General features: G+C 48.4%; 1 protein-coding gene across 2 annotated transcripts in view; it reads right to left on the bottom strand.

Moving 5' to 3' along the window:
• Nucleotides 1–20,636, bottom strand: part of NOL4L (nucleolar protein 4 like) — a 105,948-nt gene that overhangs the window by 36,584 nt on the left and 48,728 nt on the right. Inside the window, exon 1 of one of the 2 annotated variants that reach the window (XM_073308640.1) lies at nucleotides 4,799–4,996. The exons of the other annotated variant lie outside the window; for it this stretch is intronic. The gene's annotated coding sequence lies outside the window, so the exon portion shown is untranslated. Of the gene's footprint in view, nucleotides 1–4,798; nucleotides 4,997–20,636 lie in introns of those variants that run through there. 2 annotated transcript variants of the gene reach the window in all.

Below are 20,636 nucleotides of genomic sequence, written 5' to 3'. Positions count from 1 at the left end.
AAGCCTCAGAGTGAGTTGGTGGCAGACCCAGGAACAGAACCTAGATTGCAGAACTCCATCTTGTGCTTTAATCACCAGACAATGATTCCCTTTTTCATGAATAATCTTTTCTCTTCAGAACTTCTTAAAGAACAACCTTTCACACCACAGGCTGAAACTGAGTAGGGTAGGAAAGCTCTTCTTATAACCATGCCTTGTAAATATATGCAGGCGATATCAGTAACCGGCTTATTTTACAGGTAGGCTCAGTTTCTCTGGAACTGGTTTGCAAATGCCTCCAAAGTCAGTTACACCCTCTATCACAATTTATTTTCCAGGATCTGAGAACTGTTGTTGCTGTGTTGCTTATTTTCTTTTTGAGGTTATCTGGTTTTATTTAGAAGTATATCTCTACTTTTTTGCATGACACGCTACCCTGGCCTGTTTTTTCTGTGGACTCCAGAAACCAAAATCTAGGGTGGTGATTTCAGAGTAGCAGCCGTCTTCGTCTGTATTCGCAAAAAGAAAATTTCAATGGAAATACCAATTGCTCCACCTCACTCAGACAGGTGACAAGCATAGTCACCATTTGCCAGTGTTAGTTTTACAGTGGAGTCAGCCACCTTTTTTAGAACCAACTCCGTGTGGCATAGTTGCCTGCCCTTGTAGCTGCTTTACCTGTACGCAGCAGCAACTTGGGAGAATGCTACCAGAATGTTGTCTTGAAGGACGGCACCTCCCACTGGCCCCCTTGACGGTAGTATCAGTCTGGGGGAATACCCTACCAAAAGGGTAGCCTCATCTCCATGTCAGCATGCGTTAAACACAGTCTTCTGAGCATGCCAAGAAGGTACTGAACCACATCTGACCTTAACTTAACCACTTCAGTTCACAGAAAGGCTTAATAATGGAGGATAAAACTCCTCAGGTCAAAGGCACTGGATATTGTAGCAGCCAATTAATGCACCACAGAGCCCAACAAAGCTAAAGCATTGCTGATTCAATTCAGTTTTAGAGTTAGGAATCCATAAGATCTGGTACCTATTTCTATAGATTACAAACCAACACTATATTATGAATGCCCTTCCTATCAGGTTGACTAGAGTTCTTACTTATAGTAAATCCTGTTACACCCTAGAAGAGAATGATCTTGTGTGATAGAGTAAGGGGAAAGAAGCTGCTTAGCCCTTGCTAGGACATGAAAAAATAAGAATTTATTCTTACTAGTTCCCCAAATCAGGTGAGATGAGACCTAGCTGAATATTTTACAGGAAAAGGGAATATTCATGAGCTCTGTTGTCTTATGTTTTCCCTCCTTCCTAAGATCTTTCTCTAAAAAAGACCCCAAAAGAGACTGTTACTAAACAGCACATGCACATTCCAGATGTCATTACCCAAGGCAAGGAGGAGCAGGCATTCTTCCAACAGATTCTGAATGTCTGCCCTCCGGGCTGGGTGGAATCTTCAGGTGCTCTTGCTGTTCAGTTGGGAGGTGCTGAACAAAGGGTATAGGACAGTGGTTGTCAATCTGAGGTCCGCAGGCCCCTATGGATCCGCAGACTATGTCTAAGATTTCCAAAGAAGTCTGCATCTCCATTTGAAAATGTTTAGGGATCCGCAAATGAAAACAGGTTGAAAAACCGCTACTGTAAGATACTGAGGGGGAAAGTGTGAATTTTCCAAGCAACTACAGCTACGGCTAGGTACTATTAACATTATATATGTTTGAATACTCTGTTTAAGGTGCAAGTCTTCAATCCACCTTCATGCAAACAGATCTTGGTCAAAATCAAACAAGTATTTGATTTTATATGAAAGGACATGATTAAACCTCCTAGCCCATAAATCGCTCAGAATGAAAGGATACTTTAGTCTTCCATGGACACCGTAAAAAATGATCAAAAATGTGATGGTCTGAGTATATAGATATTAAGAGATGTTGCCAAGTCCAATCTAGACCCAAATTGAAAGTTTTGTGAAAACATATTTTTGCACGACATATAATCAATAGGAACATTTTGGTCAATATATTTTCATAGCAGTAGCAAACAGTGCAAGAACAGACTCTAACAATCCGTTTCCCACCAAACCCAAGGGACTATTGGGTTAATGCCTGAAAATGTAGAAATGAAACTGGCTAGAAACTATGAACAGGTGAAAATTGACTAGCCTGTTTCCATTGTATACTATGAGCTAAATACAGAAAAATAACCAAACTGCCTAAAGAGTGAAAAGGCTGTTTATTTGTTTGTAAGATTATTTCCAATGTAGTGTCTATACACACAGGTGGGGCTGAGATCTATGCAGTGTGAAATGTGAACTCTGAAAGGAAGGAAGTTTCATTCTTTCCATTTATACTCATCCAAATATATGTAAATAAATAGATCACTAAGGCAAATCCGTCTGAGCATGTGTGTAAATAGCTCCAGCCCTGGTAGGCAGGGGTTTCAGCATGAAGCAGGGATTGACCCATAAGTAGGGCTTTACCTTTAGGAAGAAAGCTATTTCCAGCACAATCCCTCACCAGAAATGGGAGGAAAATAAGGCGCAGAGACAGCGAAATGTTAAAGCCCTGAGCCCCTTCTAGGTGTAGTGTGATATTATTCTTGTGCCCTGTGCACCAGGGAAAGGGAAAATCGATGCTTCAGGGAGGGAGAAAGGTTCCCTGTGAATTAATGGGTCTGTAGCTTCCCCCATTGATCTGCCTCCTCCCACTTTCTTTCTGCGCTTTTGTGCTCTTCCGGGGAAGGGGGAGGCAGCTCTCCCGATAAGGGAAGGACGCTCTAACCTTAACCTTTCTCCAGGAATAATGCTAATTAGAGACGTTAATGAGAACTTCCCGGGAAAGCGGAGCAGGGAGGGAGGAGCAGCCGCCACCGCCAGCCGGGTTCGGTTTGAAACCGGGGGAGATGGAATCAGAACGCAGAGGGGGAGTTTAAAAAACGGCGAAATCTCTTTCCCCCCCCCCCCCGGCACAAACGGGACCACGCTCTCTGCACGCCCCTGTGCCGAGCGGTGCACGCGGAACCCCGCACCCGGCACAGGACACTCGCCCCGCAACCGTCCTCCGCAATTCCCCCTTGCACCCCGCTAGGCAACCCTCCCCCCAGCAATGCATTACGGTGGAGGGTGCACCCCCACAAAACAGCCCTTCCCATGCAACCCCCTCAACCCATAGCACCCGCCATGAAATCCTTGATCCCCCAACATCCAACCCTTCCTGCTAAGCCCCGGCCGCCACCTAACCAGAGCTCACCCCCTCACCATCGGCCCGGTCCAGCCCTAGCCCCGTCCAACCCCCAGCGACCCGTGCACATTCACCCAAACAACCCCAGTGACCTCTGCAAACAAGCCCCCAGCACCATGCGCGCACCCCAACAAACTCGCTGCAACTCACGCTAATGAGCTGCGTCCCCCTCCACTCAAACACCATCCACCCCACTGACCTGCGTGCACCTCCAACCCCACAGAGCAGCGGGCAACCTTCAACTAGCGCCATCCAACCCCCCCAATGATCCGTGTGTGCCTCCCAACAAACCCCTCCAACTCCCGGTGATCCCTGCCCCCCAACAAACTCCAACTCCCAGTGCCCCTGTGCACCCCAAACTAACCCCTCCAACGCCTAGTGACCCCTGTGCCCTCCCAACAAACCTCTCCAACTCCCGGTGACCCCTGCCCCCCAAACTCCCAGTGATCCCTGCCCCCCAACAAACTCCAACTCCCAGTGCCCCTGTGCACCCCAAACTAACCCCTCCAGCTCCCGGTGACCCCTGTGCCCTCCCAACAAACCCCTCCAACTCCCGGTGACCCCTGCCCCCCAAACTCCCAGTGATCCCTGCCCCCCAACAAACTCCAACTCCCAGTGCCCCTGTGCACCCCAAACTAACCCCTCCAGCTCCCGGTGACCCCTGTGCCCTCCCAACAAACCCCTCCAACTCCCGGTGACCCCTGCCCCCCAAACTCCCAGTGATCCCTGCCCCCCAACAAACTCCAATTCCCAGTGCCCCTGTGCACCCCAAACTAACCCCTCCAACGCCTAGTGACCCCTGTGCCCTCCCAACAAACCTCTCCAACTCCCGGTGACCCCTGCCCCCCAAACTCCCAGTGATCCCTGCCCCCCAACAAACTCCAACTCCCAGTGCCCCTGTGCACCCCAAACTAACCCCTCCAACGCCTAGTGACCCCTGTGCCCTCCCAACAAACCTCTCCAACTCCCGGTGACCCCTGTGCCCTCCCAACAAACTCCAACTCCCAGTGCCCCTGTGCACCCCAAACTAACTCCTCCAGCTCCCGGTGACCCCTGTGCCCTCCCAACAAACCCCTCCAACTCCCGGTGACCCCTGCCCCCCAAACGCCCAGTGACTCCTGCCCCCCAACAAACTCCAACTCCCAGTGCCCCTGTGCACCCCAAACTAACCCCTCCAACGCCTAGTGACCCCTGTGCCCTCCCAACAAACCCCTCCAACTCCCCGTGCCCTGTGTGCACCCCAAACTCCCAGTGACCCCCTGCACCCCCAACAAACTCGCTCCAACCCACCCCTAGCGCCCCCAACCCCCCCCCCCGCGCCCGCTGTGCCCCCCAACCCCCCAAGCCCCGCGGGCCAGGTGGCCCGGAACACCGCCTGCCCCCCAGCCGGCGGGCCGCCCCCCGCGGGCCCGGGCAGGGGGCAGTTGTGTCCCCCGCCCAGCCCGAGGGTACCGAGATAAACACCCCGGCCCCGCACGGGGACGCGGCGGCCGCCGGAGCCCCGCACAGCCCGGCCCCCTCTCAACGGCCCCCGCCGGCCGCCCGCCGCGGGGAGCCGGGCCCGGTGCCTACCTGCTGCGGGGCCGGGGCCGCGCCTGGGGCCTGCCGGCCTGCGCCAGCCCGGCGGCTCGGTGCGGGGACGGGAGGGGACGCTGGCCCGGCCGCGCTCCGGAGCGGCTGACAACCAGCTGCTGCCCGCCGAGAGGGGCTGGCGCTGCGGAGCGCGTCACTCCCGGCCCGGGGGGAGCGGGGGGCGCGGGGGGAGTGACACGCGGCGGGGGGCGCTGGGGTGAAGAGAGGGAAGCGCTGCAGGGACAGACGGACGGACACGGGGGGGGGGGTGACCCAGGGCGGGGGGGGCGCTGGGGTGAAGAGAGGGAAGCGCTGCAGGGACAGACGGACGGACACGGGGGGGGGGTGACCCAGGGCGGGGGGGGCGCTGGGGTGAAGAGAGGGAAGCGCTGCAGGGACAGACGGACACGGGGGGTGACCCAGGGCGGGGGGGGGCACTGGGGTGAAGAGAGGGAAGCGCTGCAGGGACAGACGGACACGGGGGGTGACCCAGGGCGGGGGGGGCACTGGGGTGAAGAGAGGGAAGCGCTGCAGGGACAGACGGACGGACACGGGGGGGGGGGTGACCCAGGGCGGGGGGGCACTGGGGTGAAGAGAGGGAAGCGCTGCAGGGACAGTCGGACACGGGGGGGGGTGACCCAGGGCGGGGGGGGGGCTCTGGGGTGAAGAGAGGGAAGCGCTGCAGGGACAGACGGACACCGGGGGGGGGGTGACCCAGGGCGGGGGGGGCACTGGGGTGAAGAAAGGGAAGCGCTGCAGGGACAGACGGACACGGGGGGGGGGTGACCCAGGGCGGGGGGGGCTCTGGGGTGAAGAGAGGGAAGCGCTGCAGGGACGGACAGACGGACACGGGGGGGGGGTGACCCAGGGCGGGGGGGCACTGGGGTGAAGAGAGGGAAGCGCTGCAGGGACAGACGGACGGACACGGGGGGGGGTGACCCAGGGCGGGGGGGCACTGGGGTGAAGAGAGGGAAGCGCTGCAGGGACAGTCGGACACGGGGGGGGGGTGACCCAGGGCGGGGGGGGGGCTCTGGGGTGAAGAGAGGGAAGCGCTGCAGGGACAGACGGACACCGGGGGGGGTGACCCAGGGCGGGGGGGGCACTGGGGTGAAGAAAGGGAAGCGCTGCAGGGACAGACGGACACGGGGGGGGGTGACCCAGGGCGGGGGGGGCTCTGGGGTGAAGAGAGGGAAGCGCTGCAGGGACGGACAGACGGACACGGGGGGGGGTACCCACACTGCTGAGGAGGAAGCACGGGCGGGCTGGACGGGGTGAGCCCCACTGTGAATGTGGGGCCGTGGGGGGGGGGGCTGGCCCACACCGCGCGTGGGGGGCAGGGACAGACACCCATCGCCGGGGGCGGGACAGCGGCGCGCTCACACTGTGGGGGGGCGCAGAGAGACAGGCGCGGGGTGGAGAGTGGGTGTGGGGAGGAGCAGTCGGAGCCCATCCATTTTCTAACGAGAGCGACAGTCAGCCTGGGCACGGTAGGCTGTGAGAGCCTGGGACTGCCATCCTAGAGGACAGGCAGTGGCCAGAGAGAAATGCTGTAGTTTGGGGGGAACACACCTCCTGAACAGGCAGCGTAAGACACGCCCAGCGTGAGACTGGGCCGGGAGAGCTGCAATAACCGGGGAGAGGCTGTGCGCCGAGAGAGAGACAGCAATAGTCGGGGGAGGGCGCAGCTGCCCAGACTTGGACAATAACACTGGGAAAGGGCCAGCGGGAGGGGGCTGGCCAGTGAGAAACAGTAACACTGAAATACCTGCTACCTGTTAAGTATTGTTATTCAGGAGAAAATACAGGAGTACAGTCGGGAAGAGTGTGCTACACAGAGAGACTGTAACCATGGAAAAATACAAAGCAGCAATGAGAGACATTCCAACAGCCATCCTACACAGAGGGGGGTGTGCTCAGGGCAACGTCATTCCATAGAAAATTACGTGGTATAATCTTGTGAACCATCCATGCTCCACTCTCCCAGTCTCTTTGGTACCCAACCTTCCCCACTGCAATCTCCATCTCTTCTGGTTGCCCTGCAAACCACCAGAAAGGGCTCCCCGAGTTACTGGGGTCCATGGATCCAGTCCGATAAACACTGACCAAACTAACATATTACATCAGGAGAGTTTGAAAACTTGTAAGTGAAGTGAGAAATCTAGGGTTCGATAAAGAACTTAACAATGGCCATACTGGGTCAGACCAAAGGTCCATCTAGCCCAGTATCCTCTCTTCCGACAGTGGCCAGTGCCAGGTGCCCCAGAGGGAATGAATAGAACAGGGAATCATCAAGCGATCCAACCCCTATCGCCCATTCCCAGCTTCTGGCAAACAGAGGCTAGGGACACCGTTCACTGCCTATGTTCTGCAAGCTAAGTAATCCTGGGGACAAAATCAGCCATGAGCAATGGTACACCAGGGCAAGCTATCATTGCAATGGAGGAACCTGGAGCAGGCAGTCACAGCCCTGTAAGTGGGCAGGACCAGGGAATCCATCCAGGGGATGCAATGATCCAGTGTATCTCCCATGCTGCCTCTACCTATTAGGTCCCTGCTGGAATTTAAAGCTGCCCTCCCTTTGTGGAGGGCAATGGGGATACTACCACTTGTATGTCCCCTACTGAGTCCCCTCTGGGATACTGCTGCCCCCACACGCGCAGCCATGTTGGGGGGAGGGGAGAAGGGAGGATGTGGATGTAGCAACCCCTTAGTTTGCAAGGAACAGAATGATTCACATCACTTTTTAAATGTACAATCTCAATTGTAGCAGTTCCTCAGGGAAGAGACCTTGATGCAGAAACAGCCTGTCACTTGCAGGTCTCAACTGTACTTCACGGGTCTTGCACTGGGTCCACGTAGCCACAGTGCCCCACCACAGCTCTGGGAGAGGTTGTGTCTCAGGGAGAGCACAGGTGCCCCACCATGCCTTAGGATGCTGAAGTGTGTCCTTCTCCCCACCTATAGTCTCCCTTTACCCCTTAACATAACATCACGTCACCCAATGAAATGAACAGGCAGCAGATTTAAAACAAAAGGAAGCACTTCTTCTCACAGTGCACAGTCAACCTCTGGAACTGGTTGCCAGGGGATGTTGTGAAACCCAAAAATAAAACTGGGTTAAAAAATTAATTAGATAAGTTCCATGGCTATTAGGCAAGATGGTCAGGGATGCAACCCCATGTTCTGGGTGACCCTAACCCTCCAACTGCCAGATGCTGGGACTGGACGATGGGATAGATCACTCGATAATTGCTTGTTCTGTTCATTCCCTCTGAAGCACCTGGCTTTGGCCACTATCAGAAGACAGGATAATGGACTAGATGGACCATAGGTTGAACCCAGTATGGCCGTTCTTATGTTTGTTGCCCCCCAGGCAGGATTCTAATTGGCCCAGGCCAGGGATCCATTAGTTATTTTGAGACTGGCGCCTTGTGCTCCAGAATCTCAGCTTTCCTTTTTTATTTTTTGAAGTCTTCAGCTGTTACGGTTGAGAAGAAATCCTTAAAAACTTGACCCAAGTGTGGTGATGTCTGGCTGAGTCTGCAGACAGCCCATAGCATACTGAGAGGTCTGAATGGCTACATTATTCTCAGTGGAGTGTTAACACCGATGCCCAGGTATGATGATTTATATTTCAACATTAACTATTTCACTGCTGAGCAAAGCATGTCAGAAAGGAGAGTGACAAGCTTATTATGAAGATCTCCTACTGACGACTCTTTTTGGCCCCCATTTCCAAGGGCGGGTAAAATGGGTGAATTTGGTAAAATGAATACCCACCCTTTGCATGTGCAAAACCCTGCATTTGTGCATACCAATGGTGTGTCCACGCACACAAAGGGTAGATGCATGTACAGTTCCCCATTGTTGCATTCTGCAGGTACAATGATCTCAAATTAGGGCTGTTGATTAATCGCAGTTAACTCACGCGATTAACTAAAAAAAATTAATCGTGATTAAAAAAATTAATGGTAATTAATTGCACTTTTAATCACACTGTTAAACAATAGAATACCAATTTAAATTTATTAAATATTTAAATAAATGGCATTCTATTATTGTTTAACAGTGTGATTAATCACGATTAATTTTTTTAATCACTTGACAGCCCTAGTTCACACGCATCTCACATGGTCTTCAAACAAATATTTGAGATTGTCTCTGGTCATCTGAGAACTCCTCTTTCATACCAAACCTTAATCTGGGGCCTAAACTAGCTGAAAATGGGTAAAACTTTCAAAACACCTATGTGATTTAGGAGTTCAAATCCCCATGAGATTTAGGCTCCTAAGTGAATTAGGCATTTATCAACTTTTATCTAATGTATCTTTAGGTAGCTATTTCTGGATCCAGGGGGAAGGGGCAGGCAGTTTGATACAGGTTCAGTAACAATAATCCCTGTAGTAGTAAGGACCAGGAGTTAGTTTTTAAAGGATTTTTTAAAAAGGAAATAAGTAAAATTGTAATAATTAAAAATATTATTTCACATTCCTTCCTTCTCCCACTCCTTTGTGACTTGTTCATTCAGGCCTAGCAGCTGAAAGCTATTTCACATGGGTACAAGAAGCTACCCGTGCAGAAACCCTGGGGCTCCCCACTGGGGTTCTCTTGCCTGGAACAGCCTGTAGCATGGGAGCTTTAGCAAAAGTTCTTCCCAACAGGAGCTGTGTTGTGCTTTTTGTCTGTAAAGCACCTAGCACACTTGTGGGTGTATATGTGCATACTAAATAATACACTGACTACATCTTTCATAGTTTCCCATGGAAAAGTTCCACAAGAACTTCCACGGCAGCTCTCAAATGAAGGTACAAACTACACAGCAGCTTCATTTAACAGATATGTTTGTTGATTAATATCAGTCCTGCATCTAGTGACTAGTGCAAAAGACTGAGAGCTAGGAGGATCTTAATTCTCATCCCAGAGCAGTCACTGACTCACTGAGCAATCTTGTGCAAGTCACTTGATGCCCTTGTGCCTCTGGCTAAGCAGGCTAAATGAAAAGATGGGCCTTACTGCATTAGATTCTACATCACTACCGAACCCTCCTAGAGAATTAGCTTTAAAAAATGCAAACCTTTTATGAATGAAGCCAGTAAGGAAAAAGGGGTGAGAGTGTCACTGGAAAGCAAGTTGCTGAGAGACAGCCATAGTCAAAGAATATTTCACTTCTATTTTCACATCATCCTTTTGGCAGTCCATAGCTTAGGGAAGTCAGGAAATAGAGAGAAGATCTGTGAAACTTTTCTGTGGGCTGCATCATGTACTTTAGCTTGTTCACCCTTAGTTATAATTCCATCTTTCTTTAAAAATAAGAGTTATTAATCAGTGGCATAGGCATAAATAAAATCCTCAGTTCTAGGAGCTAAAATAAAGAGACAAAGGAAATGCAGCTTCATCCTCTAGGGCGTAAACTGATCATCATCATCTGAAAGAGGAGAGAAAGGATTGTTTTGGGGTGAGGTTGCCTTCTTTGGAAGTATCAGGTATTGGGCACTTCCAAAGTCTCAGCACTAGGGTCTGAGTAAATATGGAAATTCCAAGTCCCTCTGTCTCCTATCAATTTCACTCTGAGTATTAATGCACACCACCTGGTGGTATGTTTACATTGTGATAAGGACTGACATGGATAGAAGGACTCTTAAATGCTGCCGCATATTTCTTGGCCACAGAAAATAGAATCAAGTAGTTTCAACACAGTAGCTATTAGAAGGTACGGAACTGAATCATTTAAGGCCAAAATTTTAGCCAGTCCAAAGCCACGTTCTGGTTTTGAATATTCCCATTTGTAAGCACAACTTATTACACAAAAGTGGCTGCACAGTTGTTTTGTACATGTATATGAGATCATAGAATCATAGAATATCAGGGTTGGAAGGGACCCCTGAAGGTCATCTAGTCCAACCCCCTGCTCGAAGCAGGACCAATTCCCAGTTAAATCATCCGAGCCAGGGCTTTGTCAAGCCTGACCTTAAAAACCTCTAAGGAAGGAAATTCTACCACCTCCCTAGGTAACGCATTCCAGTGTTTCACCACCCTCTTAGTGAAAAAGTTTTTCCTAATATCCAATCTAAACCTCCCCCACTGCAACTTGAGACCATTACTCCTCGTTCTGTCATCTGCTACCATTGAGAACAGTCTAGAGCCATCCTCTTTGGAACCCCCTTTCAGGTAGTTGAAAGCAGCTATCAAATCCCCCCTCATTCTTCTCTTCTGCAGGCTAAACAATCCCAGCTCCCTCAGCCTCTCTTCATAAGTCATGTGTTCTAGACCCCTAATCATTTTTGTTGCCCTTCGCTGGACTCTCTCCAATTTATCCACATCCTTCTTGTAGTGAGGGGCCCAAAACTGGACACAGTACTCCAGATGAGGCCTCACCAATGTCGAATAGAGGGGAATGATCACGTCCCTCGATCTGCTGGCAATGCCCCTACTTATACATCCCAAAATGCCATTGGCCTTCTTGGCAACAAGGGCACACTGCTGACTCATATCCAGCTTCTCGTCCACTGTCACCCCTAGGTCCTTTTCCGCAGAACTGCTGCCTAGCCATTCGGTCCCTAGTCTGTAGCGGTGCATTGGATTTTTCCATTCTAAGTGCAGGACCCTGCACTTATCCTTATTGAACCTCATCAGATTTCTTTTGGCCCAATCCTCCAATTTGTCTAGGTCCTTCTGTATCCTATCCCTCCCCTCCAGCGTATCTACCACTCCTCCCAGATCATTTGGTGCTGTGACAGGATCAGGCCAGATGGCTACAGGAGAGAAAGAGAAGGCAGATATATTAGCCCCAGGTTAAGTAGGTCACTTTTCCCTGGGTAAGGTAACAGGGAAGGTTCCAGAACAATCAGGAACCTTCTGGAGACAATTAAGACAGGCTGATTAGAACACCTGCAGCCAATGAAGAAGCTGCTACAATCAATTAAGGCAGGCTAATCAGGGCACCTGGGTTTTAAAAAGGAGCTCACTTCACTTTGTGGTGTGCGTGTGAGGAGCTGAGAGTGAGAACTCGGACTGTTGGAGGACTGAGGTGTACAAGCATTATCAGACACCAGGAGGAAGATACTATGGTGAGGATAAAGAAGGTGTTGGGAGGAGGCCATGGGGAAGTAGCCTAGGGAGTTGTAGCTGTTGCATAACTGTTCCAGGAGGCACTCTAGACAGCTGCGTTCCACAGGGCCCTGGGCTGGAACCCGGAGTAGAGGGCGGGCCCGGGTTCCCCCCAAATCCTCACAACTCCTGGTCAGACACAGGAGGAGTCGACCTGGACTGTGGGTTCAGAAAAATGGCCAAACTGAGGGCTGCTGTGAAGCTCCAAGGCAAGCAAATCCACCAATAAGCACAAGACCCACCAAGGTAGAACAGGAATTTTGTCACAGTGCTTAAATTTCATGGTGTATGCAACTGAACCTGGTGCAAGCCTACTTTAGTGGGTTTAATAGATGCACATGCAAAAGTGAGTGTGGAAATTCAAAGATCAGGGTTAAACAGCAGAACATTAGAGTCTCGTCTTCTTTAATACTTTGCACTTTTAAACCACTTCCATGCAAGGCTCTCAAAGAGCTTTACAAGCATTAGTGAATTTGGCTTCACAATCCCTCTCTGAGGTTTTGTTATCTGCATTTTAGAGATGGTGAAACTGAAATATACAGAATTTATCTGACTTTACCAAGATCACATTGCAAGTCTATGGCTGAGCTGGATACAGAGCCTACATAGATTTATTGGCTATGAAGCATTTTGCATGTATTGGACACACTGCATTAGATACATTAAGTCCATTGTATGGAAAAAATACCATATAATAAAAAATAAGCTGTGTTGTAATTTTGCAGCACCACATCTTTACAGATTTGTTGATTCTTGTGGAAGGCTTTTTTATATACTCACTAAACAGGTTGATATCTGAACTTGTTTAGGATTTTATTGGGGGGAGAAGTTACATGACGCTTGTCATTCTACTGGGAAGAGTCACTATCCAGACGACAGCAGACTGAACACATTCAGTCATTTGATTAACACGTGGTTCACAATGGTCAGGAAGAAATGTAAATTAATAAAGACAGAAGTATATTAATTTTGGAGGAATACTGACACCACTTATTCAGTATGCTCAGTTCCAGGCTAAAGCAAGCGGGCCATATTCACGGTCTGCCAGTAGTTAATATGCACCAGAAACTAGGAGTGTGTTCACTAGCACTGACAATAGTTTGCACTTCTGCATATCTCCGAGCACTTTACCAAAAACAATTAAGAAAGCTGCACAACATTACAGTGAGGAAGGGAGCTGCCAAAATCTTAACAACCGGTTCCTTCCTCACCCCATGAGGGGGTCGTGGCCCGCCCCCCAGGACTCCTGCCCCATCCAACCTCCCGTGTACCTTGACACCCCCCCCCCGGTACCCCTGCCCCATCCACCCCTCTCCCCTGTCTGCCCCCAGAATCGGGCAGGAGGGTCTCGTGGGCCACCGTAGTGGGTGCTCACCGCACCCCGCCCCTAAGAGCCAGAGGGACCTGCTGGGGGGCGAGGTGGGGAGTCCCGGCAGTGCTTACCTGAGGCGGCTCCCAGGAAGCATCCGGCAGATCCCTCTGGCTCCTAGAGGTGGGGTAGCGTAGCTGGGGGGGAGCAGCCACTCCCCCCACCGATCACACCAAAAGTGGCGCCTTAGGCACCGACCCCCTGGGTGCTCCAGGACTGGAGCACCCACGGGGAGAATTTGGTGGGGGCAGAGCACCCACCAGCAGCTCCCTGCCTCGCGCCCGGCCCCAGCTCACCTCCGCTCCTCCTCCGCCTCCTCCCCTGAACATGCTGCCCTGCTCTGCTTCTCTGCCTCTCCCCCCGCCCCCAGTTTCCCGTGAATCAGCTGTTTGCGCGGGAAGCCTGGGAGGGCTGAGAGGCAGGCAGTGGCTTTGCGCTCAGGCCCAAGAAGGTGGAGGTGAGCTGGGGTGGGGAGCAGTTCCCCAGCGGCGCCCCACTCCACCCCACTCCCGGGTTACCTGCTGAGGCGTGGGCGGTCCTCCTTGCCCCCCCTGCCCCCGCTCCCCTCTGCTCCGCCTCCACCTCCCTGGGCCTGAGCGCAAAGCTGCCACTTGCTTCTCACCCTCCCAGGCTTCCCAGCAAAGAGCTGATTCATGGGAAGCCGGGGGGGCGGAGAAGCAGAGCGGGGCGGTGCGTTCAGGGGAGGAGGCGGAGGTGAGGTGAGCTGGGACCGGGCAAGGAGCTACCGGTGGGTGCTCTGCACCCACCAAATTTTCCCCATGGGTGCTCCAGCCCCGGAGCACCCACGGAGGTGGCACCTAAGGCGCCACTTTTGGCCAGTTGTTAAATTTAGAAGACCTTTTAGAACCGGTTGTCCCTCTAAAAGGGCTTCTAAATTTAACAACCGGTTCCAGCGAACCGGTGCGAACCGGCTCCAGCTCACCACTGGGTACCAGATAGCTCAGGACCGGCCTCTCTTGGCACCACAGCTGCCTCTCAGGGAACACAGAGCTGTTTAGCAGCACACAGCAACACTACACAATAGTTTGGGACAGGAAATAAAGACTATTATGTTCAACTAAAAACACAGGAGTTTAGGGAGGTGGACTGTAATTTGGCCAAGGCACCAGGGTTAATACCTTTATTCTTACATAAAGTGCCATGTGATCCTCAATAACAACAAAGGGTTAGGGCCTCGTTTCACATCTCATCTGGAATATGGAAGCTTCAGCAGCATGGTTTGTCTCACCCAGCCCAAGTTTTGCATCAAATTGTTTTGTTTGTACTTGGACAAGTGCATTGAGCACACAATGCTATCTTACAAAGCCTGGGAAATCTACTCTGGGAAAAAATGTTTGTAATGACCTACACAGTCTAAAAGCTTTTAAGATTCAGTCTAGTTTTTACTATCCTCAGTGTTATGGTTAATTATAATAATTAAAAAATTACATTCATTCAAAGCAAGCCGTTCATACAGTCATCATCTAGCCTGACTTCTGATATAGCACAGGCCATTAAATTTCACCGTTACCCCTGCATTGAGCCCAATAACTTGTGTTTGCCTAAAGCAGGGGTGGCCACCCTGTGGCTCAGGAGCCACATGTGGCTCTTCAGAAGTTAATACGTGACTCCTTGTACAGGCACCAACTCCGGGGCTGCAGCTACAGGTGCCAACTTTCCAATGTGCCAGGAGGTGCTCACGGCTCAACCCCTGGCTCTGCCACAGGCCCTTTTTCCAGCCCTCGAATAATTTTTATGGCTCTTTTCTGCACCCTCTCCAGTTTCTCAACAGCCCTTTAAGAATGTGGACACCAGAACTGGACACAGTATTCCAGTATCTGTCTCACCAGTGCCATTTACAGAGGTAAAATCATCTCCTTATTCCTACTCCCCTGTTCACATATCTAGGGATCACATTTGCCTTTGTGTCCTAGCATCGCACTGGGAGCTCATGTTGACTGCTTGTCCACTCTGACCCCTAAGCCTTTTTCAGAGTTCCTGCTTTCCTGGATGCATTCTGCAGGTGTGACCTGCATTCCTTGTAAGTAGCTGCATTACTTTACTTTGGCTGTTAAAACACAATTTGTTTGAGCGGGTCCGGCTTACCAAAGGACACAGATTGTTCTACCTGTCTTGTCTTCATGATTATTTACTGCCCCACCAACCCCTTTTCATCCCCAGATTTTATCAGCAGGGATTCTATATTTCCACCTGCTTTGATGAAAATGTTGAATAGCAACGGGCCCAGTACTGATCCCTGTGGAACCCCGGTAGATACACCCCCATTTGACGAACAATGATGAATTAAAGGAGAGGAATATAATTAATGCCAGTCAACATCATTTTAATGGAAAATAGGGCTTGTCAAACAAACCTGATTTCATCCTTTAAGGAGATCTGTCAGTTTGCTGATTCTTAATCCATTTAAGGTGTGCTTTATTGATACTGAATAGTGCTAATTTTTTACAAAAAAAAGTCTATTACACCCATGCAGCTACCTTTATCAACTACACCTGTAATCTCCTTACAGGTTTGTTTGACAAGATCTATTTCCCATAAAAATTATGTTGAGTGGCATTAATTATATTGACAGGTTTCAGAGTAACAGCCGTGTTAGTCTGTATTCGCAGTCTCTAAGGTGCCACAAGTACTCCTTTTCTTTTTATTAATTATATTCCTATCCTTTAATTCTTTATCAACTGAATCCCTTATAATCTTTTTCTTTATTTTGCCCAGGGACTGGCCTATCTTTCTTGCCCTTTTTGAATATTGGCACAACATTAGAACTCTTCTAGTCTTTTGGAATTTCCCCAGCATTCCAAGATTTGTTAAAAATTAACATCAGTGAGCCAGAACTCTCCTCCACCAACTCTTTTAGGACTCTTGGATTCAAGTTATTTGGACCTGATGATTTAATTCTTTTATCCTCAGTAAAAGTTGTTTAACAACCTCATTAGTTACTAATGGACTGGAAAGTACTTCATTATCTTCATGTGATATGAGTATATCAACCTGCTTCATTCCAGATACAGAACAGAAATTTTTACTGAACACTTCTGCCTTTTCTGAATCACGATTAACAATTTTACCATCTCCACTGAATAATGAGCCTATACCATTGTTAGGATTTCTTTTGTTCCTAATATACCTTTTAAAAAACCTCTTTATTGTCCTTAGCTCTGCCAGCCATGGATTTTTCCCTGATACCTTTGCTTTCCTTATCAATTTTCTACACTTCACAACTTCTAAATTATATCAGTTGTTAGTCACTTCCCCCTTTTTCCATTTGTTATGTGTGGCTTTTTTATTTTTAATTGCTGCCTGCACTTTGCCACTTAACATGGATGGTCTGTTAACCAAAGTTGTCCTCTTTCTTGATGGTGGAATCATGGCTTTTTGGCCTTCTTCTTAAAGAACTCCCAGTTTTCATTCACATTTTCCTGTCTAAATTTTTCCTCCCAATCAATTTTTCTCATAATTTTCTTCAGATTTGGGAAATTAGCCTACTTGAGGTACCAAATCTATATAAGGTTGGTTGGGACTGTCCTCTGTTTGCCCATGTTGAACGTAATCAGGTTAGATCATTGTTCCTAAGCAACCACCAACTTCCAATTCAGTGATTAATTTATCTTTATGCATCAGAATGAGATCCAAAACAGTTACCTCATGTTGGGTGCAATACCCTTTGTGTTAGAAAATTTATCATCTGTAATTTTTAGAAACTCTAATGATGATTAACTACTGGCAGCATGAGACTTCCAGCATATGTCTCCCAACTTGAAGTCCCCCATAAAATGCCAGGAAAGTTACAGGTGACAGGATGGGTATAAACTGGTATGAGAGTACAGGCTGAACGCAGAATATAGATATGGCTGTAAATTTTAAAGGGCAATATAGTTTAAACCACACAAATACAATCCTGAACACTGCTCTAATACAGCTTTCACCAAAACACCAAGGCAACAGAGATTGTGACAATGAACTTATCTTGAGTGGTTTACACAAAATAATTCACAAGAGAAGGGGGAAAAACAATACATGAAAGTAGTGAAATTCTTAAATTTAGAACCATTTTGTCCCCAAATATTATTCACTGGATAATTTTTATCATCGTTAAGAGTTTCAAGCCAATATTCAGAGTTGAATCAAAAGGCTAATATACATACTAACTTGCACCAATTCAATGTAATTGATTTCCTAAAACCAATTTAGTTATTTTGCTGAAAGTCTATGTGTTGATAATTACTAACTTTAGCTAAACTGACTTCAGCCTTATTCTGAAATAAGCCTGTCAACACAGAGAATTGCACTGAAATAACTAAATCGGTTTTAATTCACAGCTATTATTATTTCATTGTAAGTCTGTGTGTAGCCCAGTCTTAAGTGAGGCTAGAGAAGAGCTAAGTTGTGGAATTTATATCTTTTTCTGATTCCCTTGCTACTTGTACCAGCTACTTAAGACTCCTTCGGCTCCCTTTGACTTACACCCATTTGCCAATACATAATTTGTACTTGTCTCTCACTGCAACCTCTGTTTTTCTTCTTGGCATTGTATTTATCAGTATTTAATTTAGGAACCAAAGGAGATTCTTCTTCAGGGCAGAAGAGGGCAAAAAATATCTCTACAAAATAACATTTATTTTCAAGTGACTGAGTGAATGCAGTGCTCATGAGAGGAAGGGATAAAAGTCCTGGCTACAGCCAAGCAGCACGATATGTTTCCCTGTACAATTTTGCCAAATACAACTTCCTCCAGTACTGTAACACTCTCTGTTGTCCCAGCTATGGGTCCCCGCAGACAGCTCGGTCCAGGCACCTTAATCCTGACCTGTGACACCTTAGCCCAGAGCAGCAGCTGCCAATCATGGCAAATTTGATGTTGGTTCTGTGAGCTGCACAAAGGGATGAGACTACCAAACTCACTCTCACGTGACAACAAGTCAGTTCTGAACTAAAGATCCTGAAGAGGAAAACCTTGTGTGCTACATAGAGCCAGTCCCAATATTGCCAAGACTGCCGCAGATTTTAGAAACCCTGTCCCAAGAATTTGCATTGCTGACAAAAGACCCTAGGCTATACCTTTTTCCTGCTACCTGGGGCTGCTCTGAACTGTGGGGCAGGCAAACGGAGAGGTTAGCAGCTGACAAACTTCTTTCCCAGCCAACCTAACTTAGCTCTCTCTGTGCCTCTGTCTTCCCCCAGTTCCAGCTCTGCTTGTCTCATTGAAAGCCTAGAGTTAAGAATGGGGGTGAATCCCAAGCAGGCTGGCTTGATAGAAACTCTCCGAGGATGTCTGAGAACTTGATTAATGAGTACAGCATGGAGAAGGCAGAGGAGAGGGAGCCAGGAGGACTCAATATTGCATACAAACTATTGTAGACACAGGGATCCTTTCATCCCTTAGTCCCCCAGCTGGCGCTTGATCCTGAAGGGTGTTTAGCAACCTCCACTCCCCTTGACTTGAGTTGGACTGGGAGGTGCTCACTACCTTTCACGATTATGCCTCTGATATGGAGAAAATGTTTTCTGAAAACCTGTTCTGCATACACCTCATCCTGCCCTCCTAGCACATCTCAAACTCCCACTGAAATCAGTGGGAGCTTGGGATGTGTAAGGAATGCAGGACTGGGCCAGGCCCTACCATTCCTCCCAATCTCTTAATATAGCACAAGTTAGTGTGGGAAACCTACAGCCACCAGTAGAAAGCTTATGCTAGTTCAGCTCCAACAGCAGCTCCTGCCATTTGTTCATTATATAATCTCCTGGCCTGTTTCTGTATCATTTATACCTGGTTACCAAACCCCAGACTGGACTGTATTGAAACTGCCAAAACAGCAGCATGTCCAGATCAGAGGGAGTCAATTTGGCATTTCAATTTAAAGATTTGTTCCTTTTAAAGTCTTTAGAGTCTGCCAGGCATTGTGTAAGATAGGAGGTCTTAATGGAAGTCATGCTGAATGGCTTAGTATGAACACTGAAAAAATAAATTCAGGACTGAGCTGGAATAAAACCAGAAGGAATAGCTTGCCCAGAGAACAACTGCCCCAAACTTGGACTACCCAAGCATTTAAAAAATGATAGTAATTCATCATTTAAAAATTAGGTGGCAAGGCTAAACATTAGGGCTAAACAGCAAACATTTTCTTTTTGCTCTTTTTAATTACTAGCTTGTAACAGTCAGGAGTTCAGCAGATACTGTAGTGCACCAGCAGTCATCCTACAGTGAGTTACTTCTGCACAATGTAGAAAGTATAAGGGGCCTGAGTCTCCTCTCACACCTGTGCGAATTTGTTTAAAACCAGTGTGAGAGGAGACTCAGGCCCCAGGAGCCTCTGCATGTTCTTGTGATCTCAAACTAAGTGGTCTGAGTCATAATTCTGCTCTGAGTTATGCCAGAGTAAATCTATTGACTCCAATGGAGGTATTCCAGATTTTCTTAGGAGTGAGAATAGAATTTGGTCTGTGGTTTTCAGAGTAACCTCATTACTCATGGGGAGCTATTTTGTAATGTTGCTTTCCAAGGTCTGTACTCTCTGCAGGAGCCCCTTCTTGTCATTTATGAAGGCTCAAGTAGACACTCCTGATTTTACTATCTTCTTTGTTCCTCAGCACAGATAAAACATTCTAATATTCTTCCAGTCTGTGCTTCCTTTTGAAGACACTGCTATTTTAATATTCGCGTGTCTAGCAGCACCCGTAAATCATAGACATGGCACACAATTTTTCCTGGATAATGAAGTTAAAAGGCCATCTTGACATCCATTCATTTAATGGTTTCAGTAGATCAGTTACCCCAAGAAAAGTGAGTTCCCCATGGTGCTGCTGGGCACAATTAATCATTTATGGCAGAAGCCAAGAGGAACACAAGTCAGTTATTTACTTTACTTCTATTAGTGCCACCAAATGCTAGTTGATTGCATGGCAATAAGGTGACATTGCTTTAAAGATGAACTAGAAAGCAATAAATAATTACTTAAAACGGTGTTTGTGATGTACAAAAAGAACCTCAAAATGTGTTCGCTTCCACTTCTTCTTAGAAACAGGTCCTGATTCTTGGAGGACTTTTGCAGTCCTTGGGGCATCTGGAACATCATAGCTGGAGACCGAAACCAGAGCTGCAGCTTTCTAATCCTAAAACTCCACATCCTCTCTGCCTCAACTGGGGACTGGGAGAGCAGCAACCTCTAGCTGTGTTTCACATTTCATGTCTTCCAAAGACTGCCCAAGTCCTCCAGAAAAAAGAGCAACATCATTACCTGATGTTTCTAATGTAGACTACAAACAGGGGGAAAATGGGAGGGGGGGGGAAACGAGGCCTTTTTATTATTATTCATCACACACAGCAAGATCACCTTTACACTT

This window comes from Lepidochelys kempii, chromosome 13 (assembly GCF_965140265.1).
Source record: "Lepidochelys kempii isolate rLepKem1 chromosome 13, rLepKem1.hap2, whole genome shotgun sequence".
NCBI classification, from domain to species: domain Eukaryota; kingdom Metazoa; phylum Chordata; order Testudines; family Cheloniidae; genus Lepidochelys; species Lepidochelys kempii.
Note: the sequence above shows the minus strand (reverse complement) of the source record. Positions and strands in the feature narration are given on the sequence as shown.